The 26,097-nt window shown below is 40.8% G+C and overlaps 1 long non-coding RNA gene across 14 annotated transcripts; it reads left to right on the forward strand.

Annotated features, from left to right (window-relative positions):
* The first annotated feature begins 1,489 nt into the window (after positions 1 to 1,489).
* LOC103998716 (uncharacterized) lies at positions 1,490 to 26,097 on the forward strand. Of its 14 annotated transcripts, none has more exons than XR_010492948.1 (7): positions 1,490 to 1,589; positions 23,202 to 23,305; positions 23,637 to 23,804; positions 23,885 to 24,658; positions 24,794 to 25,016; positions 25,251 to 25,490; positions 25,692 to 26,097. It is a non-coding gene; the product is annotated as an uncharacterized LOC103998716 (long non-coding RNA). The 14 variants fall into 14 exon arrangements; XR_010492938.1 differs by having other exon boundaries at positions 23,885 to 23,979; positions 24,558 to 24,658; positions 25,251 to 26,097; XR_010492944.1 differs by adding an exon at positions 13,779 to 13,853 and having other exon boundaries at positions 1,510 to 1,589; positions 23,202 to 23,311; positions 25,251 to 26,097.

Here is a 26,097-nt window from a genome sequence, read left to right on the forward strand (position 1 = left end):
AACATAATTTCTCAAGCAAAACTACCCTTATTAATTCAGTTATTATTTTCATTCTTATTTATTCCTTAGCTATAACTACTACAAAAGAAATTTCTAACAAAACTATAGACCAAATCACTCAACTCATCTCTCTAATAGGTTCTTTTCTTATAAAATCTTTACATACTAAGATTAGTAAATTGGAATATCATCGCATCTCCCAAAAATGTTAAATTGTGATCTCTATTTACTCAAACTCTCTATTTGTGCCAGTTGAATTATTCACATTCTTAATAAAGATCAATAACTTGTATGCTCTATTGTTATTACAAAATATGGTAACCCACACTCTTGTAAAATAAAATTTTCTAATTCATCTATCAATTGAAAATCTTTTTTATCTCTCTCTCTCGACTGTGCGAGAGAAGGCCTTCGTGGTCAAAATATAACTTTTAACAAGGTTAATATTTTACTCGACTAACGATCAACCTTCATAAATTTTAATCTATATTCTAATTTTAACTTTTTTTTTATCTTGTTTATAATCATGTTTGGAATCTACAAACCCTTAATTTTTTCTTTCGATAGACTTATTTAAACTTATCCTCTATTTAACTTATTTATATTCTAATTCTAATTTTGCTGGATTTGGATCGACTATATCTAAAAGTCTATATAATTCTTCCTAGAATTGATTTTCGACTTTATATTAATTTTATAATACCATACACATTGTTACCACTAGTATTGGTTTGAAGTTTTAACCTTCTTTAATTGACTTTTTTTTTTTGTATATTTTTCAAATATCTTGAAGATTGGTCAAATGTCATACGACTCTATTTGATAAAAACTCTTCCCCCATTATACATGCTATTTCTTAACATCTATTTGGATGCTCTTAAAGGACTTCAATATCCTTATATCAAATACTACTACAATTGTTCCTCCCTGATTTTATCATAGAATGTTATAATTCATTCACTACTAATACTTCTACAATAGAAATTGATAATTTAATTCATAATTCTCTATTGTAGCCGGTTATGTTATCCACCATACTTCAATAAATCTTGATCTTAAGAATATTCTCAACTGCGCTGATATCTTGCAACTCATCCATCTCCATAAAACAAACTCTTAAAGAGTATAAGAAACCTTTATAATGATATTTTAGACATAGTTTCTACTGCACAAGTCATACAATGAATTTTTATTATAAGGATATCAAACATCACTACACCTACCTCTCATTATTGGGACAAAAATTATATTTCAACTGTTATACCAAATGATATATATTTATTTTTTTTGTAGAAAAACATCAAAGTACTGAAGACTATTAGTCCAATTTAAGTTGACGAGCATGTAAAGTTACCGACGAGTGGGTTAGCCCGACCAACGCAGATCGGATCACATTGCAACAGAGCGCGGCTTCGGGGCGTAGTTGACGGGCTCTGTAGTAGTAGAACACGAAACGGGCTCCCGAGGCCCACTGTTGACCCCCTACCCGTATTGCAAGCAGCGGCTCCCAAACGAATCGGTAGGTCTTCCGCTCTCCGTCGTCGGATCCCTTTCTTTGGTTCCTTTTAGGCGCATTCTCCACGCACGAGGTAAGTCTTTCATCCATCGATCTCAATTCTTCTCTTGAATCTTCTGGTTGTCATCTTTAGTTCCAATGAGTTCGTGTTGCATATCTTGCTTTAAATTTTGGGTAACCGGCCTTTTCATCTCTATTACCTGATGGAACTTGCGGTATTGCATAGACAAGTGTGATGACATATACGAGGTCTCGAATTATGGAGTTTGTGAGGTAATTATAGGGGGTGATGTCGAGAATTGGAGAGGATTGTTGGGGTGGTCGATGATCTGCGAGTCGGGCCGATGTGGGTACAATGTGATCACTCTCAGAAATGAAAATGGTGGACTGTGTGAATGTGGAATTGTTAAACCCTGAGCGTCTCATATGACTTTGAGCTTGTTGGCTGGTCAAAGTGGATAGGAGATCTGCATCCTAAGATTCCTCGAAACTGTCTTAAATTTATGGCGCTATATGCCAGGTTGATGCTACTATCATAGCACCTATGTGGGAGCTTTTGGGTGATCAACCAAACAGATGGACCAAATGGAAAGCAAGATTGAATGTACGTCTTGTTGCAACATGAATATGTTGTGCTTTTTTCCTGGGAGAATCATTTACTACAATGAATGAACAAAAATGCTAGCTGTAAGACTAGGTGCTGCTTAGAATTTATTGTATCTGCTTGTATTGCTTCAGGTATATCTTCTCCTTTACAAACAGATTTTTTCTTCCCCGTGCAGTTACTTCATTCCATCGTTCATAACTTTGGGAACGCTTCTTTCGTTATGCTATACCTTTCATTATGACAATCTCATGGATCTGGTTGATTATGTACTCAGATTGTCGTAATGCATGCACCTCATAACTATAAAAGCTGAACTAAGGATGCATTTATTGTTTTCTTATTTGACTTTGATAACCCCCATTAAGAGACCTGTCAATGCTTGGGTTAGACAAGGTGAGTTGTTTTGTATTAGTGGTGTGAGAGAGTAAGAAGGAGATCTAGGAAGATTTATTGGAAACAATAAAAATATATTTGAATATTCTGGTTTAACTAGACATACTTTAAACTACAAAACTCAAATATTGGAAAGGAGTCATGTCTCCAACCTCAGATACTAGTTGTTTTTATTTGCAATTATGTGACTGACTTGTTCCTCTTAGAACATGTTACCAACTGCAACTGCTCCAAGCAGTTTCTTCTCATCAGCTATTCCAGCTATTTGTTCATGATTGTTATATAAATTGCTTAGGTGTTAGCATGGTTTTAAGACATCAAGTTGTCAATTTTGGACAGAATCCAGTTACTTGGAACATGGCTGTTATAATCAAATCATCCAGTTTAAGCATAATTATTTTATTTCTTTTCTTGTTAATAAAATTTAAAAATAAATATTTAACATTCCAAGTTGGATGATGTTATTTTTTTTCAGTAAATTAAAAATAATAATTAAATAAATATAAAAATAAAAAATATTACCTTATGTGGAGTGCTCCTCTCTTTCTATTTAAGGGGAGGGATTCTTCTACTTCATTCCTTACCAAACTAAGTCTCGCAGCAAAAGAAAGAGGAGTTGTATCCTACTAAGGAGAGGTAGATTGTCCTGCTTTTATTGAAAAATAAATTCTTTTTTATTCCTTCAAGGTGTCTAAAATTTTATTTTTGAATTAAAGCATGTAATTATTCATACTATATGCAGTTTCTAAAATTTTCTTCTATTCCTTAAAGTGTTTAAAATTTTATTTTTAGATTAAAACATATTGTAATTATTTATGCTATACGCAGTTTCTAAAATTTTTATCTTGTATGCATGATGTTAGTTGTAATATTTGATTACTATTATATTTATATAATAATTTATTAGTTCTAATATTTGATTTCTATTATATTTATATAGTAGTTGATTAAAAATATTATTTCTCCCTTATGTAATTTCATTTTATCTACTGTTATTTATTTTGTTGTAATGACTCAATGTTAATAAGTAGATTTTTTATTATAATTTCATGATGTTATAATTCAAAATTAAGAGGATTGGTTTGTATTTGGACTAAAATCAATCCATTGGCCAAGCCACAACCCGTAGAGTAAGCCCAACCCAAAGGATAAGCCCCTGCCCATAGATTAGTTCGGCCCAGCCTAACATGGGCATTCATGTACAATGTATATGACCAATCCATGGGCTATGGACTGGCCTACTGTCACATCCTGAATTTTTTTTTTTTCATATCTTTTCATACATTCATGGCCAAGTAGATAAACATCACTTTATTCATCATTTATTATAATTTATTTATTCATTAAATTACAAGTAAAAAAATAAACATAGTAATGTTAACTTCAAGAATCATCCAAGTGGCTTTACCTAACGGTAGAGGAAGGTCCGCTCTCCACTGGAATCCGATTTAGTACTAGAGGGAGGTTGCTCTGAAAATAAAAAATAAAGAAAATTCAGCAACACTGAGTACGAATCCAAAAAGTCAATTCAAATGAATACATGATCAAACTTCAATCATCCCATTGGCGTATATCAAATACCCGAATGAGCACTCCCCCTACAGCGGATGAAGAGGCTTTATCCTACGAGATAAGTTTGTGTTCTACCAACAACGGATAAAGGCAAACTCATATCGCACTCCCAACAACGGATGAAGTGGAATTCCTCACCCGCCAAAGTGGGGACACATTCCTCCGAACAGCGGATGGAGGAACCGTCCAACCGCTACGTCTGACGGCCCGCTAATCCCTGAAGGGAATCGCCCTAACTGCTCTCGGCAGGGAAATAACATAATCTCACACTGGTCATGTCCATATCGGGATGAAATAACACATTTAAAACATCTCTTTCAAATATCATTAATATCAAATAATATAAATTAGCCCTCAATTGATTGGAACCCTAGTTCAATCGATCCAATTGAACTCAATTTACTAGAACCTAACTGAACCGATCTCTAATCCTCATTTAACAGGTTTGGAACCACCCTAGACTAGTATAATTTGGACTAGATTAAGTTCAATTTAGGTTAAACTAACTCGAATAAGTCAATAAATTTGGAATCACCCTGAATCGATCTAGACTCATCAATTCTAGTTTAGTTCAATCAATATTTGGGCTCAAATTCAATAACAATATTGGGCTAGTCCATCTATTGGTCATATGCATTACACATGACTAGGCATGCATCACACAAGGCTGGCCTAGCCCTAGCCCATGGACTGGTCATGTGCATCGCATGTGACCGCCTATGATGGTTGGGCTGGGTTAGCCTACGGGCCAAGGCCTGACCCATGGGTTGGGCTTGGCTTACGGGCTGGGCCTGACCAGTGGGTTGTGGCCTAACCTATGGGTTGGACCTGGCCTGTGAGCAATTTCAATCCAATTCATATCTAATTTCATACAACAACATATATTCACTAACAATTATATAAATAAAAAAACATAATAACACATTAAAAGATAGATTATAAGATAAGCTTTAATACAAGGAAATAACCTTCTAAATTCAAATAAAAATCATACTTTTAACACATGTATAATTTCAAAATATTCTAGTCAAATAATTTTTAAATCATTTAGAATAGTATATTTTAATTTTCAGATCAAAGAATATCAAAAATTTTAGATAACATATTTTAATTTAACAAAAATCTTAATCCAAATAAGGTTAAAGGCAAGTTGTAATGCCCAGAAATATCATATATTTACTACATGAAACATGTAAATTTTTAACGTGTTTAAATCTAAAAAAAAACCATAAGCAGAGGTCAAAGAACATTATAAAAACTTCAGTTGATAGACTTTAATGCAATAATAAAAATTTAGACATTTAAGAATTGATAAATATTTTTTAAACTACAAAACATTCAATATTTAAAAATTCAAAATAAAAACTAAAATTTTATTTTAAAAAAAGGTAGGAAAACCTACCTCTCATAAACAGGGTGTAACTCCTCGTTCCTCCCGCTGCTAGGCTTCGCTAGGTGAGGAACGAAGGAGAAAAATCCATCCCCTTAAATAGGAGGAGGTGAGCCTCCATTAAAAGAAATTTATTTTTATTTTCGTATTTATTTAATATAAATTATTTCTATTTAATATACTAACAAATATGATATCATCCTATTTAAAATACTTAATAATTATTTCCTAATTCGTATTAACAAACAAGGAAATAGATTAAGATTTCCTAAATTACAATGGCAAGTAAGGAAAAAAATTAATTCCTAACTTAATTATTTGATTTGATTATATTTCTCTCCTCCTATAGGAAATTTGGTCCCCAAATTTAGCTCACCTTAATAGAATAGATGAGGATACTACTCTCGCATATCTTCTTCTCTTTCCCACGTTGCCTCTCGGTCTAAATGGTGTTGCCAACAAATCTTTACCAAAGGTATAATTTTATTCTTTAGAACATGTTCTTTCCTTTCCAAGCTCTAGGTTCGTTGTTCTCCAAAAGTAATATCATCTCTTAGTTGTAGAGGTTGGTACGATATAACATGTGATGGATCCCTGATATATCTTCGAAGCATAGACACATGGAATACATCATGGATACTAGCTAAAGCCGAGGGCAATACCAATATGTACGCCACAGGCCCGACCTTTTGTAAGATCTCAAATGGGCCAATGAATCTTGGGGCTAACTTCCCCCTTTAACCAAACCTCATAACTCCCTTCGTTGGCGACACTTTTAAGAAGACGTGCTCACCAACTTCGAACTCTAGATCTCTTCGCCTTCGATCTACATAATTTTTCTGACGACTTTGTGCTATTAATAATCTTTGACATATAATTCGAACATTATCAGCATCTTTTTGAATTAATTGAGGTCCTAAAAGCTTCCATTCTCCTATCTCATCCCAATATACAGGTGATCTATACTTTCTTCCATAAAGGGCTTCAAATGGAGCCATCTGTATGCTAGAGTGGTAACTATTATTATAAGAAAACTCAATTAGGTGCAAGTGCATATCCCAACTCCCACCAAAGTCCAAAGCATATACTCTTAAGAGATCTTCAAGAGTTTGTATTGTCCTTTCAGATTGGCCATCAGTTTGGGGTGAAAAGTTGTACTAAACTTTAACTGTATGCCCAAAGATTTTTGTAGACTTCCTCAAAACTTAGAGGTGAACCTTGGATCTCTATCTGAGATAATACTAACTGACACCCCATGATATCGAATAATTTCCTTAATATATAAGCTTGCTAGTTTATCCAATAAATACTTCTTGTTAACAGGGAGGAAGTGAGCAGATTTAGCAAGTCTATCTACTACTATCCAAATTTCGTCATATCTTTTCATATTGGATAATCTTGTCACAAAATTCATAGTGACTTGCTCCCACTTCCATTCCCGAAATCCTTTGCAATTTTCCCGCAGGTACCCGATGTTTTATCTTCACCTGCTGGCACATCAGATATTTAGAAACAAATTTTGCTATATCTCTCTTCGTACCACGCCACCAGTAGTTTTGACATAAATCTCGATACATCTTAGTACTCCCGGGATGGATATTAAATTTTGATCTATGTGCCTCCTCTAATAATTGCATCTTTATTGGATGGTTTTCGGGAACACAAAGTCGATTGTGGAATGTAATAGAACCATCTTTGGCTTGGAGGAATTCGGGTCTAAATCCTTGAGCTATCTCCTTAACTATCATCTAAATATATGTATCTTCCTTCTGACCTTCTTTAACCTTTTCTACCAAATATGATTGTGTCATCAGACACGCAAGACCTTTATTTGTCTCCGATAAAAGTTTAAGTTTTAAGTCTGCCAACTCTATCATAATAGAATTTCTTTGAATATTCATATAGGCTACAAGACTATATGTATTTCTGCTTAAGGCATCATAAACTACATTAGCCTTCCTAATAGTTGATATTAAAATCATAATCTTTTAGAAAATCCAACCATCTTCTTTGTCTCATATTTAAATCTTTCTGTGTGAAAATATATTTGAAACTCTTATGATTTATGAAGATTTCAAAAGTCTGTCCATAGAGACAATGCCTCCAAATTTTCAGTGCAAAAATGATAGCTGCTAGCTCTAAGTCATGAGTAGGATAGTTCTTCTCATGAGACTTTAATTACCTAGATGCATAAGCAACTACCTTTTCGTTTTGCATCAAAACACAATCAAACCCTTATAGTGAGGTGTCGCTATACACTACAAAACCTTCTCCCCCTGAAGGAATCACCAAGATAGGAACACTGGTTAATTTCTTCTTCGATTCTTGAAAACTTTGTTGACAGTTATCATCCCACACAAATTTTATATTCTTTTGTGTCAACTTGGTCAATGGTGTTGCTATTTTTGAAAAGCCTTATACGAATCTTCTATAGTATCCAGCCAAACCCAAGAAGCTTCTAATCTATGAAACATTAGAAGGTTGCTTCCATTTTATCACAGCTTCAATCTTGTGAGGGTCAACAGATATACCAGCACTCGAAATTACATGATCGAGAAATATAATTTCATTGAGCTAGAAGTTATACTTGCTTAATTTGACATATAGTTTCTCTTGCCTTAGAACTTCTAGAATTGTCTTAAGTTGGTGTTCATACTCTGCTATGCTTTTGGAGTAGATCAAGATATCATCAATGAACATAATTACAAATTTATCAAGATAAGGGTGGAACACCCTATTCACGATATCCATGAAAGCAGCCGGTGCATTTGTGAGTCCAAAAGGTATTACTATGAATTCATAATGACCATATCTTGTTTTAAAAGCAGTTTTCTGTATGTCTCCTTCTCTTATCTTCAATTGATGATACCCAGATCTCAAATCAATTTTCGAGTATACATGAGTACCTTGAAGTTGATCAAATAGGTTATCTATTCGGGGAAGGGGATATTTATTCTTTATGGTCACTTGGTTGAGTTGTCTATAATCGATGCATAGTCGCATAGATCCATCTTTCTTTTTCACAAATAAGACAGGAGCACCCCAAGGTGTTACATTGAGTCGAATATAACCTTTGTCCAAAAGCTCTTGGATCTGTTTCTTTAACTCCTCTAACTCAATTGGTGTCATTCTATACAGAGGTTTAAAAATAGGTGCAGTGTCAGGTAGAAGATCAATTGTAAATTCAATCTGCCTATTTAGTAGCAGTGCAATGGGGATGTCCTTTAATACTGGCTTCTTAGATTCTTTTCTAGAAATGAAGACCAAGTATCCTTGACATCCTTTCAGTAATAGTTGGGTAGCACTCAAGGCTGAAATAATATAAGGGAACTTTTCTTGAATCCCAATAAACTTGAAAGATGGTTGATCTAGGGGTGAGAAAGTAACAGTCTTCCGGAAACAATCGACACTTGCATGGTATGCTGAAAGCCAGTCCATACCCAAGATAGCATCGAAATTTTGAAATTCTAGTAAAATAAGATCTACTAGCAAATCGTGACTTTCAATAGTAATAACGTAGTTTCTATATATATGATCAATTATCAAAGAGTTTCCAACTGGTGTTACTACCATTAATGTATTACTCATTGTCTCACGATTCCTATGTAGTTTCATAGCAAAATAGGATGATATAAAAGAATGTGTAGAACCAGAATCTATAAGCACAGATGTTGGCATACCATAGAGTGTGATGATACTTTTAATAATAGATCCCGAGGCTTTAGTATCTTGATGAGTTAGTGCGTAGACTCTTGCCTGTCCTCCCTCTTTGGGTCCTAACTGTTGTTGTCCAACTGTCTGGGGTGGAGCTCGGCGTTGATGTTGCTTCCGTGGGCAGTCCTTCGACATGTGCCCCAATTGTTGATAATAAAAACATACACGTTATCCCATGGGGCATGAGGTGGAAACATGATCCAACATGATCTGTCTTCCCACAGAAATAACATCTTATGATGACTTGATTACTAGGAGCTCCTACTTGTTGATGTCCAAACTGTTTGCCTTTGCCTTTTTTTTAGGGTCCAGAATGTGATCCCTCATACGCAAATGGTGTAGCATTAAAAGGTCGCTTTTGATCCTTTGCTTGCTGTAGTTCATTATCCAATTTCTCCACCGCCAGAGCTCGATTTAACACTTCAGCATATGTTGGTAAAATTAGTACTATGACGGATTTTCTAATTGATGATCGAAGTCCCCTCTCAAAATGACGAGCTTTTTGACTTTCATTGAAAGTAATATGTGGAGAGAATTGGGCCAACTCAATGAAATAATGATCATATTCCATTACAGTTCTACTTCCTTAGTGGATGTTAAGGAACTCTTGTTGCTTCTCAATGCGAACTGAATCAGGAAAGAACTGCTCATAAAATGCATCTTTAAACTGCTCTCAAGTCACCACATTACCTCTAGCCTCCAACATTCTCCTTTTTTAGGTCCACCAAGTGTCTACCTTCCCTTCCAAAATGAAAGAAGCAAAAGGATCTGGTTTGTCTATATTCAATAGCTTCGAATGTCTTCTCCACTTGAGGAATCCAACGTTCAGCAAAGATTGGATTTGGTTTGCCCTCAAAAATTGGTGGTCCCAATCTCTTAAAGTGATCTAAGGTATTATTCATACCCCATGGAATTCCATCTCGCTCCTCCTGACGCTCAAAGTATCCTCTAATAGCATTGAGGACTCCATGTACGTCATCTTGACAATTGACGAGTGCTGGGGCATGAGGTGCATTTTGCGAAGTCGGAGAAGCTAGCCCATAATTAGTGACAAATATATATGAGGACTGGGTTTGCTCTACGATGCGTGGAACTTCTAAGTTATTGTTTGTTCGAACACCTGACCATAAGCACCCCGAGTGACAGGACCGTTAATCTCTGAAATTGGCTCCATTACTTCTATAATAGGTTAAAGACAATCATCGGTTAAAGTCAATCAAGGGACCTAATACATACAGGCCCTAGATCATGCTTTGATACCATAAAAAGATGTTATATCTTGGATTTTTTTTTTTCATATCTTTTCATACATCCAGAGTCAAGTAGATAAACATTACTTTATTCATCATTTATAAACATTTATTATAATTCATTTATTCATCAAATCACAAGTAGAAAAATAAACATGGTGATGTTAACTTTAATAATCATCCAAATGGCTCTACTTAGCAGTAGAGGAAAGTCCGCTCTCTACTGGAATCCGATTTAGTACTAAAGGGAGGTTGCTCTGAAAATCAAAAATAAAAAAAATTCAGTAACGCTGAGTAGGAACCCCAAAAGTCAACTCAAATGAATACATGATCAAAATTCAATCATCTCATTGGCGTATATCAAATACCTGAAGGAGCACTCCCCTAACAGCGGATGAAGAGGCTTTATCCTACAGGATGAGTTTGTGTTCTCTCAATAGCGGATGGAGGCAAACTCATATCGCACTCCTAATAGCGGATGGAGTGGTGTCCCTCACCCGCCAAAGTGGGGACACGTTCCTCCCAACAGTGGATAGAGGAACCGTCCAGCTGCCACGTCTGACGGCCCGTTAATCCCCGAAGGGAATCGCCCTACCTGCTCTCGACAGGGAAATAACATAATCTCACACTGGTCAATGTTCATATCAAGATAAAATAACACATTTAAAACATCTCTTTCAAATATCATCAATATCAAATAATATAAATTAACCCTCAATTGACTTGAACCCTAGTTCAATCGATCCAATTGAACTCAATTTACTAGAATCTAACTGAACTGATCTTTAATCCTCATTTAACTAGTTTGGAACCACCCTAGATTAGTATAATTTGGACTATATTAGGTTAAACTGACTTGAATAAGTCAATCGATTCGGAATCACCCTGAGTCGATCTAGACTAATCAAGCCTAGTTTAGTTCAATCAATATTTGAGCTCAAATCCAATAGCAATATTGGGTTAGATTGGGCCAGCCCATCTATTGGTCATGTGCATTACACATGACTAGGCATGCATCACACAAGGCTGGCCCAGCCCTGGCCCATGAACTGATCATGTGCGTCGCATGTGACCGCCCATGATGGTTGGGTTGGGTTAGCCTACGAGCCAAGGCCTGACCCGTGGGTTGGGCTTGGCTTATGGGCTGGGCCTGGTCTACTAGCTGGGCCTAGCTAGTGGGTTATGGCCTAACCTATGATTTGGGCTTGGCTTGTGAGCAATTTCAATCCAATTCATATCCAATTTTATACAACAATAAATTTTCACTAACAATTATATAAACAAAAAAATATAATAACACATTAAAAGATATATTATAAGATAAGCTTTAATATAAGGAAATAACCTTCTAAATTCAAATAAAAAATATACTTTCAACACATGTATAATTTCAAAATATTCTAGTCAAATAAATTTTAAATCATTCAGGATAGTACATTTTAATTTTCAGTTAAAGAATATCAAAAATTTTAGATAACATATTTTAATTTAACAAAAATCTCAATCCAAATAAGATTAAAGGCAAGTTGTAATGTCAGGAAATATCATATATTTAATACATGAAACATGTAAATTTTTAACGTGTTTAAATCTAAAAATAAAAAAAACCATAAGCAGAGGTCAAAGAACATTATAAAAACTTCAATTGATAGACTTTAATGCAATAATAAAAATTTTGACATTTAAAGAATTGATAAATATTTTTCAAACTATAAAACATTCAACATTTAAAAAATCAAAATAAAAACTAAAACTTTTATTTTTAAGAAAGGTAGGGAAACCTACCTCTCGTCAACAGGGTGTAACTCCTCGTTCCTCTCGTTGTTAGGCTTCGCTATGTGAGGATCGAATGAGAGAAATCCCTCCCCTTAAATAGGAGGAGGTGAGCCTCCATTAAAGAAAATTTATTTTTATTTTCGTATTTATTTAATATAAATTATTTCTATTTAATATACTAACAAATATGATATCACCCTATTTGGAATACTTAATAGTTATTTCCTAATTCGTATTAACAAATAAGGAAATAGATTAAGATTTCCTAAATTACAATGGCAAGTAAGGAAAAAAATTATTTCCTAACTTAATTATTTGGTTTGATTACACCTAAACTAGTATAGTACATGCACAGTCATATGCAGTCCAGTCCACATGAGCTGACCCAACTTAGCGCAGTGCTATGTAGTCTAGCCCATTGCCTTTACTTTGTTTAATTTTGGCCAAAGCATTAATTGAATTAAATCAAATTTGATCAGATTAGATCGATTCAGGGTGATCTCGAACTGCTTTGATTTATCCTAGTCTGTTTAATCTAAATTGAACTCAATCTAGTCCAAATTATATTAGTCTATGGTAGTTCCAAACAAGTTAAATAAGGATTAGAGATCGGTTCAATTAGTTTCTAAGTAAATTAAGTTCAATTAGACTGATTGAGTTAGGGCTCAAGCCAATTGATTGTTAATTGATATTATTTGACATTAATAATGTTTGAAAGATAAATTGAGATGTTTTAATATATTATATCATCCCGATATGGACATAATCAGTATGCGATGATTTTGTTTCCTTACATAGGGTAGGTAGAGCGATTCTCTTTGGAGATTAACGGGTCATCAGACGTAGCGACTGGATGGTTCCTCTATTTGATGTCGGGAGGAATGTGTCCTCACTTTGACGAGTGAAGGACACCACTCCATCCGTTATTGTGAATACGATATGGGTTTGTCTCCATCCGTTGTTGGGAGAACACAAATTCATCCCATAGGATAAAATATATTCATCCACTATTAGGGGAGTGCTCCTTTGAGTATTTGATATATACTAGTGGGATGATTGACTTTTAGATATATATTTGTTTTTCAGTTGATTTATAGGGGTTCTTACTCAGTGTTACTAAAATTTCTTCGTTTTATTTTTTATTTTCAAAGCAGCCTCCCAATATCATTAGATCGGATTTCAATGGAGAGCAGACCTTCCTCTACCATTATGTCACAAACAAAGTTGTAAACGGGGTGTTTAATGTAATGCTCATTTATGTCCGTATCTTTCGGTTTTGTTTATGCCTTGCACAGCATGTAGAAGGCTGACAATAGGCTTAGAAACCCTATTTTAGTTGGCTTTGGTGGTCGCTTTAGGCTTGTAAACGAAGGTTGTGTCATGTGGACACTTGTGGGGATTTCAGTCTATAGTGGACCATCTTGGACTCTTTGATATGTGATCGTTCAGAGTTTGCAAAGTCTATGTTTGTAATTTGCATTGGCTACAAAGTGTTTGCTGAAATGGTTGCTTGTGGATCTCGAGTGAAACGTTTTCTCTAACCCATTTTCTCTTTTGTAGGTCTTAAGGGACTATAGGAGGTTTCGGGGAGGCTGACCTTTGCGGACGAATACGCAAGGGTGCCGAATGACTTAGGTAAAATCAGTTAAGTTCGTGACATTTGGTATCAGAGCGAGACAAGCACATATATAAACACTTAGCATACAAACGTGGGGGACCTAACGGAGTTGTGTTGAGGGCAGCCAACATGCGCAACCGTTTGGGGGAAACAAGCATTGAGATGTAGGGAAAGGAGTCGCTCAGAGGAACAAGCATCCAAGATTGGTATTCAGAGGAATGACCAACCCTTCGCGCGAGAGGTACCACAAGGATAAACAAGCTGGGAAGAATGCCTAGCGTACAAAGGTTGGGATGGCTAAGTTTGAGCTACGGCCCGACGTTGATAACCAAATTTGACAGTGCTCAAGACAAGCGGGGCACTTAGTAAATGATGAGACCGTGCAAAGTGGGATGGGTTGCTCAACGACCAAAAGAATTGTGTATAACTCGCAGAGGTGAGGGGAATTGCTAACTCAAAGAATTCGGTACTCATGCAAGGACTTGTATGTGGACGATGGAATGTTCATGGCCATCCCAATGCGACTAAAACTCAGTGCCATCTAGCAAGTTTCTCTTTAGCATGAGAATGATACGTACGTAAAAGGCTGAAGTGTGTAGCAAGTTCAATATATTGCTAGGCCTTGACGGGTGTAGTGTGGGCTGTATTGGCAAAGAGTCACAATCTAGCAAGTGCGTTTGCGAGGACAGATCAATGCATCGTTTATTCGACGAGGCGGAGTAGTCTAAGGGGATGGTTGTCTCTGAAACTTTTAGAGGGAAGGATGCAAAGAGAGAAGTTGCTCCAATGGGATAGATATCTAAGAGAGATAAGCCTCAGTTCTCCAGAGAGAGAATCATGTACAACGGAATGCATATGTTGAGGAGTAACTTAAGACAACAACTCCACAAGGCTCAACGAACAGAGCGAGTGGCGAGGAGTCGTTGCATGACCTCGCATGAGGTAATGCATTGGTGGATGTATTGCGAGATCAAGTGGGGGTGCGACCCCAAGGCAACACCAAATGAAGGCACACTTAGAGCCGATATAGATCGGACTTAACGGAGGGCTAACTCGTGGAATAGTGGGTGCGAGAGCCACCATCAATTCAATGCAAATCGAGGAGCGGAGCAACTTGGGTGTAACTTGGTGAAGTTCCCAAGCCGCATGAAGGGAGTTGGTATAGAAGATGGAATATGGAGCGGAGGCACGAACCTTTCCTTGGACAGAACGCTTGCAGAGGCAAGAGTGGGATCATGTCATTCCATGAGTCCTTTATTCTGATGGAGCAGACTCTTCCTGCATGGTGCCAAAGACGAATGAAGCTTCGAGGCACATACACCTTATCTCGATGAAGCATTTGACGAAAGAACTAAGGTGACTCAACTTACGAAGGCGAAGTTAGGGTTAGAAGACCTTGGCACGAGGCAAGAGGACGCAAAGACAGGTACTCTTGAAGAATATGCCACAGTGTTGTAATTCGAGTTACCATGAAGGAAGCGATGCGCAGTGGAGATTATGCTGGTGAGGGCAGAGGCCCAGGATCCAAACAATGGTGCACCAATTTAAGCGAAGTTAGTGGACTTCGGGAGCTGTTAAGTGACAAACTATCCTAGAGCAGTGCTTCATCCGAGTGTGACCTGAGAGCAAGTGGACGGAGGTCGATTGTCAAAGGAGCGAACACAATCGAAAGTAGCAGAGGCCCTGTAATGTGTTGGCAAAGGCCACGTATAAAGAGATCGCAATATGAGTTCATCGTGTGGTGAAACAATTCAATGCAATGCGACACACATGGGACAAATCCCGCGAGGGATTAGGTCATACAAAGGTATGATCGAGAGCTCCACTTCGGGGAACAACACGACGGTAAGAAAGGCTATGGATTCAAAAAGTGAATACCATGGTACCATAGAGGCGAGTCTTCCATGCGTGTATCGAATTTTGCATCGAATGAAAGCCTTGGTCATCACCATATTGTCACGAACGGTCGTCGTGCACCCACAACAACTCCGTTCAACGAACCGTTTGTCGCTCTCATCTACATGTACAGTTACTTGGCAGCCTCTTTTGCCTTGGTTTTGAGTCATTTTGCTTGTAAAAATGTAAGTTCAAACAAGCTGCAGCGTTACAAAGCGACCGCTCACCGAACCGAGCAAAATAGCCCCAAAACAGCTCCGTTTTCGTGTGTCGCGGGCTGATTTCTGGAATCTGCCTCCGCTCACCAAAACGTCAGCCATCTCAGCCCCTTTGAACCCCTCGGGTGGCACAGGGCTGGATGGGGCTTCGGTATAGTACCGGGCGTTGAACACTCATTCGCAAGTTTGCACGTTGCCTTGACGGGAACTTGTTGTCGCCCCCGGGACTCGGTGAGCAACTGTTTGTGGGCTTGCAGCTGTTCGTTCAACCTTCTAAAGCCCTTGTTTTCCCCCTCTCCCTCTTTTCTCTTGTGCACGCAAGGTGCTCGCTGAATTGCTTGTAAAGCTTCCCCTCTTTTCGCGAGATGTCGGGACTTGTCCGTCGCTCGTTCTTTCGAACTAATCAACTTTCTCTTTTATAGGTCCTTCGGGACCTGCGAGAGGTTACAAGTGGGCTGATCTTTGCGGAGCAATATCGCAAGGGCGAAGCGCGACTTAGGCAACGCAAGCTAAGTTCGCGTCTTGGCCGCAAGGGTGCCTCACGCCTTAGGCAATTCCAGCTAAGGCTGTGACATTGTGGTATCAGAGCGGGCAAGCACTTTGAGCGAGCAGCGAAGGAACTTTGCAACTTCGCCATGGCAAAGTATCGTGGCGAATCCAGCAAGACGGGGCAAGCCGGACCCTTGCCCCAAGCAGCCGCAGGTGGGCTGCATGTGCAAACTCGCTCTTATGCTGTTGGAGCCGCTCAAGAGGAGCACAGCAGCGAACATGATGAGCGAGAAGTTGGCTACTCTCCACGAGCGGAGGAGGCGCAATCTGGAGCGCCAACTGGGAAAAAGAGTCACAAGGAGAGATTCACAACGGCAGAAACCCGCCTGGATGTTCTTGAAGCGAGCGTGGAGGAACTCTACCATGGCCAACAAAGGCTTGTTGGGGTAGAGAGCTCGCAAGAGGAAGCGGAGTCCAAGATCGACAAGGTCGAGGCCCTAGTCGACCGACTGTCTGATGACACCAAAGACTTCGTGCAATATTTACAGGATGTTGTGGCAGAACTCACTTCAAAGGTGGCCATGCTCACAAGAGCACTAAATGCGGGAGGAAGCAACACCCACGTTGCACCACCATAAAACTTGAGGGCACCCGAGCCTCATGGTTATGAAGGGGCTAGAGATGCCAAAGAGCTCGAGAATTTTCTGTTCGACATGGAACAATACTTTCGAGCTACGAGGCCTGATTCTGAAGATACCAAAGTTTCTATAGCAACAATGTATCTGAACGGAGATGCGAAACTTTGGTGGTGAACCCGTTGGGAGGAGATCCAACAAGGTCGGTGTCGGGTTGACACATGGGAAGACTTGAAGCGGGAGTTAAGAACTTAGTTCCTACCTGAGAACACAGAGTTCGTCGCAAGAAGGAAGTTGAGACAACTCCGCCAGAGTTCCACCATTCGAGACTATGTGAAACAATTTTCTGCACTAATGCTGGACATATAGGACATGTCCGAGAAGGACAAGTTGTTCAGCTTCCTCGATGGTTTGAAGCCATGGGCTCAACAGGAACTAAATCGAAGGAATGTCACCGATGTGGTCGGGGCAATTGCTGCTGCAGAAAGGCTCACCGACTTTGTTTCCTCCGAAGACCTAGGGAGAAGGAAACAATCTTCAGGCAATCGCCCTCCAAAACATTCTCGAGGGAAGGAGCTCGAGGGCGAACAAAAGAAGAAGAGTTCACATAAAGGGCCAAGCCCGAAAGGCAAGGCCTCGAAACTTGGCGGATACTTCTTGTGTGGAGGGCCACACATGGTGAGGGAGTGCCCACAAAAACAGGCACTCAATGCGCTAACAGCTTCCATCCACCCTCCCAAATCGGACAAGGGCAATGCTGTCGCCCTTAGTTCGAGTAGTTCTGAAGCTAGCAGCGACGATGAGGAGTCGCAAGGACCCCGGATGGGAGCCATGCGTTTGTTGAACGCCATGCGGGGTCAAGTGGGGGAGAACCCGAAGACAAGGCAACAAAAAGCAGGAAGTGGCGAGCTAATGTATGTTGACATCAAGCTCAATTGTCAAACAACTCGTGCAATGGTGGACACGGGCGCTACCCACAACTTTATAGCCGATCGAGAAGCAAAGCGACTTGGGTTGATCTTGGAGAAGAGCCCAAGTCGAATGAAGGCGGTGAACTCGGAGGTCAGGCGAATCTCTGGGTTGGCGAAGGGAGTCCCCATCAAAATCGGGACATGGAGCGGGAACACCAACATGATGGCAGTGCCATTGGATGACTTCCAAGTGATTCTTGGAATGGAGTTTATGCACGCGGCGAAGTTGGTGCCAATGCCGTTCTTGAACTCCCTATGTGTGATGGGAGGCGACGATCCCTGCGTGGTTCCTGTCTCTCGAAGAGGAACCAAGGAACCGCAACATATATCGGCGTTGCAACTAAAGAAAGGGGTGCGAAAAGGTGAATTAACCTTCGTGGCTGCGATGAAGCTAGAGCCACTTGACGAGAAGGCCATTCAAGAACCTATTGTGGTGGCGAACGTCCTGAAAGAGTTCAATGACGTTATGCCACCCGAGTTGCCGAAGACTCTTCCACCATGCAGGGGCGTTGATCACAACATCGAGCTGGAGCCAGGAGTGAAGCCTCCAACGAGACCACCCTACCGCATGCCCCCGCCAGAGTTTGCAGAACTCAGGAAGCAGTTAGGTGAACTGCTAAGTGGTGGTCTCATCCGCAGCTCTAAAGCACCTTTTGGAGCTCCAGTTCTTTTCCAGAAGAAACAAGATGGGAGCCTCCGATTATGCGTCGACTACCGAGCCCTCAACAAAGTAACAGTGAAGAACAAGTATCCCATCCCGCTCATTGCGGACTTGTTCGACCAATTGGGCAAAGCCAAGTATTTCTCAAAACTCGACCTTCGGTCGGGGTATTGGCAGGTGCGCATTGCTGAAGGCGACGAAGCGAAGACTACCTGTGTGACCAGGTATGGAGCGTTTGAGTTCTTGGTGATGCCTTTCGGCTTAACCAATGCTCCGGCCATGTTCTGCACTCTCATGAACCAGCTATTCAAGGAGTATTTGGATAAGTTCGTGGTCGTCTACTTGGACGATATCGTCGTCTACAGTCAAACGCTCGAGGAGCACGTCAAACACCTTCGGACAATTTTCAAGGTTCTCAGGGAGAACACTTTGTTCGTGAAAAGGGAGAAATGCTACTTTGCTCAAACTGAGATCTTATTCTTGGGACATCGAATCGGTGATGGCTCCATTCGAATGGATAAGTCGAAGGTGCAAGCGGTTGCGGAATGACGAACTCCAAAGAAGGTGCCAGAGTTGAGATCCTTCCTTGGTTTCGTCAACTATTATCGACGCTTCATAGCGGGATATTCGAAGCGTGCAAACCCACTGACGGAGTTGCTGAAGGAGCAGCCTTGGAAGTGGTCTGACAAATATGAAATAGCATTCCAAGATCTGAAGGCTGCTGTTATGGAAGAACCAGTGCTTAAATTGCCAGACTATGGGGAGCCTTTTGAAGTCCATACAGATGCTTCGGACTTCGCTATTGGGGGAGTACTCATGCAGGAGGGTCATCCGGTGGCCTACGAGAGCCGCAAACTCAACGAGACCGAGCGGCGGTATCCAGTGCATGAGAAGGAGATGACAGTGGTGATCTACTGTTTACGAGTTTGGCGATACTATCTCCTCGGATCGCGATTTCTACTGAGGACGGACAACATTGCTCTGAGCTATTTCCAAACTCAAAAAAAGCTCTCCCCAAAGCAGGCGCGTTGGCAGGACTTCCTTGCTGAATTTGATATGGCAATGGAGTATAAGCCTGGGAAGGCAAATGTCGTGGCCGATGCATTGAGTTGGAAAGTGGAGCGTATGAATGCCGCACAATTGGAGGGCGGAGGCCAAGCAAGTCAGTTGCACTCCAACTTCCTTTCCAGGATCAGTGATGGACTGTATAGTGAGACCCCCAAGCAGTTATCCTGATGCAGCTCATCAAAGAAGGCAAGGCACGACGATTTTGGGTCCAGGAGGGACTCGTTTACACAAAAGGGAATAGGGTTTATGTTCCACGAGTAGATAATTTGAGGCGTGAACTCTTAAAAGAATGTCATGATTCCCTTTGGGCTGGACACCCAAGCATTCACAGAACGTTGGCTCTCGTTGAGAGGGCCTTCTACTGGCCAAAGATGGGGACTGATGTGGAGGAATATGTTCGAACATGCCTTACTTGCCAACAAGACAAGATGGAGCAGTAGAAGCCGATGGGACTTTTGGAGCCATTGCCCGTACCAGAAAGGCCGTGGGAGAGCATTTCCTTGGACTTCATATCAAGCTTGCCACTTGTACGGAGACTCGGATCGATACTCGTGGTGGTTGATCGGTTTTCAAAGTATGCAACTTTCATTGCTGCTCCCCTACACTGTTCAGCAGAGGAGGCGGCCAAGCTGATGATGAAGGATGTGGTGAAGTATTGGGGAGTCCCGCATAATATCATTAGTGATCGAGACGCTCGGTTCCTGGGACGATTCTGGACCGAGCTATTCAAATTGTTGGGGTCAAAGTTATACTTCTCTACAAGCCTCCACCCTCAGACGGATGGCCAGACTGAAAGGATAAACTCGCTCCTGGAGCAATATCTTCGGCACTACGTGAGTGCCAACCAACGAGATTGGGTGAAGCTGTTGGACATTGCCCAATTCTCCTACAACTTGCAGCGGAGCTCTACATCCAACAAGAGCCCCTTCGAGATCATTACCAGACAACAACTATCGACTCCGCACACCATGGCCATTGGGTATACTGGGAGTAGTCCGTCAGCCTACCATTTCGCAAAGGAGTGGCATCGAAATGCAGATATTACGCGGGCTTACTTGGAGAAGGCGGCAAAAAGGATGAAGAAGTGGGCAGACTTGGCAAGGCGACCGCAAGAGTTCAAAGTTGGCGATTTGGTGTTGGTAAAGCTCCAACCAGCATCACTCCAATTCTTTAGGAACAAAGTCCTCAAAGGATTGGTGCGCAAGTATGAAGGGCCCTTCCCAATTATCAGCAGGGTAGGCAACGTCTCTTACAACGTGCAGCTGCCGGCGTGGTTCAAAATTCACAACGTTCTTCACGCCAGCAACCTAAAAGCCTACCACTCGGATCCGCAAGATGCTTCCCGAAGTGTTCCAACTCGGCTACCTCCCATCACAGCCTCCTACGAGAAGTGAGTTGAAACCATTCTGGCGGACCGCAAGATAAAGCTACCCAACGGAGCTGAGCAGACAGAGTACTTGGTGAAGTGGCGAAAGCTTCCCCGAACTGAAGCCAGTTGGGAGCCTGAAGACGCCCTGCGACATGAAGAAGAGATCATCGACAACTATCAACAAGCGTCGACGAGGGCGTCGACAGTTTAGGTGGGGGAGAATGTCACGAACGGTCGTCGCACACGCGCAACAACTCCGTTTAACGAACCGTTCGTCGCTCTCATCTACATGTACAGTTACTTGGCAGCCTGTTTTGCCTTAGTTTTGAGTCATTTTGCTTGTAAAAATGTAAGTTCGAATAAGCTGCAGCGTTACAAAGCGACCGCTCACCGAACCGAGCAAAACAGCCCCAAAACAGCTCCGTTTTCGTGTGCCGCGGGCTGATTTCTGGAATCTGCCTCCGCTCACCAAAACGTCAACCATCTCAGCCCCTTTGAACCCCTCGGGTGGCACAGGGCTGGATGGGGCTTTGGTATAGTACCAAGGGTTGAACACTCATTCGCAAGTTCGCACGTTGCCTTGACGGGAACTTGTTGTCGCACCCGGGACTCGGTGAGCAGCTGTTTGTGGGCTTGCAGCTGTTCGTTCAACCTTCTAAAGCCCTTGTTTTCCCCCTCTCCCTCTTTTCTCTTGTGCACGCAAGGTGCTCGCTGAATTGCTTGTAAAGCTTCCCCTCTTTTCGCGAGACGTCGGGACTTGTCCGTCGCTCGTTCTTTCGAACTAATCAACTTTCTCTTTTACAGGTCCTTCGGGACCTGCGAGAGGTTACAAGTGGGCTGATCTTTGTGGAGCAATATCGCAAGGGCGAAGCGTAACTTAGGCAACGCAAGCTAAGTTCGCGTCTTGGCTACAAGGGTGCCTCACGCCTTAGGCAATTCCAGCTAAGGCCGTAACAATATGGGGGTTGTGTACCACCAAGAGGGAATTTCGAGTGCAAATACCATTGAGTCCCATGGGGGACTTGATTATACAAAGGTATGATCGAAGTGGTTAGAGAGTTAGACTGCTCCAAAGCTCATATTCGCTTAAGGGAGTCTGGCAAGTCAGAGGACAAGGTCGAGTAAGCGAAGCGGCTGGAGAGTTGGACTGCTCTAAAGCTCATATTCGTTTAAGGGAGCTTGGCAAGTCAGAGGACAAGGCCGAGTAAGTGAACGTTGCTACCAAAGAAGCTAAGGAGAATAGAATCGACGCAAGCCCTACAACATGATGGCGGAGGCCATACATTAAAGTTGCAGTCTGTCTTTCCATCGATCAAGGGGAATTGCTCGAAGAAAACAGAGGTGAAGCAGGTGGTTGAAATGGGCGAGGAAGCAATGACGAGTCCAGAGGGACCTAGCTACCCAAAACCAAGTATCGGTTAGAATGGAGGTAGACTCAAATGAGTACCATAGTGTCGCTGAGGCAGATCTATCGATTGCAAAGAAAGGGATGCAGATGTGAGGCGACGGATAGTAAGGCCATGGGCATGGCAACGCCATGGTACCGCAGACGTGGGACTTTCATGGAGTCATCGATCCCTTGCTCTCATAAAGGGAGAGCGCTTGGTCGTAAAAAGGGCTGAGGAGGTAGAGAATGCAGAGGCAAACTCCAAGTACCGAGATAAGGCTAAAGGGCATAGGCCAGGAAACTTCGTAAGAACAGTGTCAACGAGCTTCTCATCAAGATAGCGAAAGTGGAGGACTTCAGGTCGATGCAAGAGTGCTCAACCAAGGAACGAAGTAGACAATACGCGGTGTTATACCTTTGCTCCTCAGAGGAGTAGGCTGCAGAGATGATGGAGAAGACGGTACAATCCTAAAGGCGACCAAAACTATGTCACGTGGGCACTTATGGGGATTTCGATCAATAGTAACCCATCTTGGACCTTTTGTTGTGTGATCATTTAGAGTTTGTGAAGTCTATGTTTGTAATTTGTATTGGCTATAAAATGTTTGCTAAAATAGTTGCTTGCGGATCATGAGTGAAACACTTTCTCTAATATGTTTTCTCTTTTGTAGGTCCTAAGGGACCATAGGAGGTTTTGGGGAGGCTGGCCTTTACGGACGGATACGCAAGGGTGCCGCACGACTTAGACAAAATCAGCTAAGTTCATGATAACTAGGTAGAGGTAGTTGGATTTTATTTTTGAGTTGACATCACTATATTTCTCAATAAAGTCTATGGCTACTTTTGATTTATATTTTGATGAATAAATGAGTTATAATAAATATTTATAATTTATGCATATTAATAAATTAATATTTATTTATTTGGCTCTTGTTGTACATATGAAAAGATGTAATCCTATGAAAAAAAAGAATCCAGGATGTGACAACTATGATCATATATATTAAGGTGGAGATTCCGGTAAAAACTGAATTCCTTTGCTTCCAAGTAAATTGTTGTTTCTCTTCCTGTCTTACTAATGCTCTTTATGGTTGCATTTGGCTCAGGATTAAGAAGGTTCAACCGGTTGGTTATTGGTTTAACTGCGAAACACTTGAGAGTCTAGAAGGTGTAACTTAACTTGGTCAGATACCAGATTCAGATAATTTTACTTCTTTTTGACTCTGAATTAATGCAATCTAAGACTGGGATATAGGTTTCCGTTGGAAGCAATGGTATATTCTTGGCCATCTGTTTCACTATGATGCTTGATATATTAATCTTTATCCTTATTATCTCAATTACGTGATGGCAGGAATGAAGAAGACAATGCTGAAAGTACTCCATATATCTGACTTTTTATCTGCGGTCAGAGAAAGGGACCTAGAAAGTCACTTGTCCAAGGGGAAGGTTGGTTTAAGCTTTTTTACTTTATAATTTTCTGTAAAGTGGTCTTCACAGCTCAATTTGTTAGGTTGCTCGTTGTCATCTAGTTGTTGAACTTCGTACATGTGCCTCTTGTAGTTCTGCATGTGACCATGAATACCGATGAAGATATAGACTGTTTTATCAATTATTTCAATCACTCGATTGTGAAAGGCCACAAATGACAGTGAAAAAGGTATGACTGCTTCACAGTCATAACTGTTAACAGTGAAAAAGATGAGTTCATCAATGTCTCAACTCAACTTGGACATTTACTTAATAATGACCAGCCTCAATTTTTCGAGGCATCAGATCAGTATAACATAGCAAAAATTAAACTAAATAACAGTATCACCTTCAACTTTTACAACTAACCAACGAACACTGCCAGTTCATAGTCCATTGGACTTAATAATACCTCGGTTGTGGTAATCGGTGAAGGCTACTTGCCATGCCTTAATATTTGTGTTCTCTAAGTCTAATATTCTTCGGTAGATGTTTTTTTGTCCCTTTGGTTATTAGGCTGTGATTCTTGCTGTTCTTCTCTGTTTTGTGGTCCTCAGCAACCTATTCTCCACCATTCTCCTTCTTCATGTATGGTGAGTTGCTCGATTTGGGAGAAGGCAAATCTAAAGAGACACTATTTCCTGTTTCTTTTCAGTCGGTGAGATGACATTCACAAACATTTATATGTAGAAAGTACCTCAGTGTATAAGTACTTGATAGTTAGTTTTTTTTTTCTAAATTTGATTTAACTGTTCTCTACTGGTTATGGCCATCTGCTCCTGATCCTATGCAGCATTAATCCTAGTCATGACTTTAGAAGGTTTTGCGGTCTGTGATGATTATGCGGTTGCTATCGTTGATCTTCGAGAAGTTGTTATTGTGGTGATGGCTGTGAATACCTTCGAGGTCACCTTATGAAATTAGGTAAAGAAGAGAACAGTCTAGATCACCTTGTTCTCCAGATAGAAGCCGAGAGAAAGAGCAGACAATAGGCCTCGGTCTGATGGCTATGATAGGTAAATTTGGTCTTTTTTTTTTCCTAAACCAGGTTGTCAATCTGGCTGGCATTGCTGTTCAATTATCTTGTTCTTTGAGTTTTTAATTCTTCCAATCTGTCTACTGCACTTTTGCGTTTTGTGCTTATCATTATTAAAGATTGTAGACTATTTTTAGACTGTAGAAGAAATAGGGAAACTCATGAACGATGTTTTTACTGTGGCTATAAAGAGTTTGTTTTTTGATCTGTACAGGCAGCTTCTTGATATCATTATCGATGGGATGATGCCAGTCTCCGAAATCACAGAATGAAACTGCTGATGGAATTTGAAATTTAGAAAGGACAGCTACTTGCGGCCATCTATCGCTTGTCTGTTGGAACGCCGAGCGATGGAGAGGATGCCCGAGGACGACGCTTTGGCCATTGTGGTCGGGTGCCTGCCATGTGGTGCAGACCTTTCCGGTTCCTCCTGTGCCCCATGCTGCGCGTCGTGGTATGGCATCTTCGTACCTCAACGTACCCTTCATCCCATACCCCGCTGCACCAAGCACTGGTTCTGAGGTGGGAGGAGATAGATAGCCCACAGGAAATTAGAGCCAGTGAGAACCGTGTTGGTTGTAAGTTAGGCAGTATGGTGGTACATGATAACTCAGTACTGTTGCACTGTGCAATCTGAAAGTTTTCTTTTTCCCAGAGCGTTCTTGGACATTGAGGCTGGGGTGGCATACGCTAGATGCCACTGTGACTGGCCCTTGTACCTGCAGGACCTCGTGAAGGTTTGGCACAAGCAAAATGGAGTTCGTACCCATCACTTCAGGATTGCAAGACCACAGCAAGGATGAGAAGAGGTACCGTCCTATTACAGTTCTGTGAAATTTTTTTCTCATGCCAAATGCTTTAAAGCATCTCAGCCAATGCTTAAGATCAGCTTAAAGCCATGGTCATATACTGATGGACTGGATTCGTCAGTAAATGAGAGAGAAAAAGAGTCCTGTGGCAAGGTATGGAATTCATTGATTCCCGGACAGGAGTCACAGGTGTCTGTTTGAGTTGTGTCCAGGACTGAGGACTGTGGCCGTAATCTGATCTTCCTTGAGTTA

This window comes from Musa acuminata, chromosome BXJ3-1 (assembly GCF_036884655.1).
Source record: "Musa acuminata AAA Group cultivar baxijiao chromosome BXJ3-1, Cavendish_Baxijiao_AAA, whole genome shotgun sequence".
NCBI classification, from domain to species: Eukaryota; Viridiplantae; Streptophyta; class Magnoliopsida; order Zingiberales; family Musaceae; genus Musa; species Musa acuminata.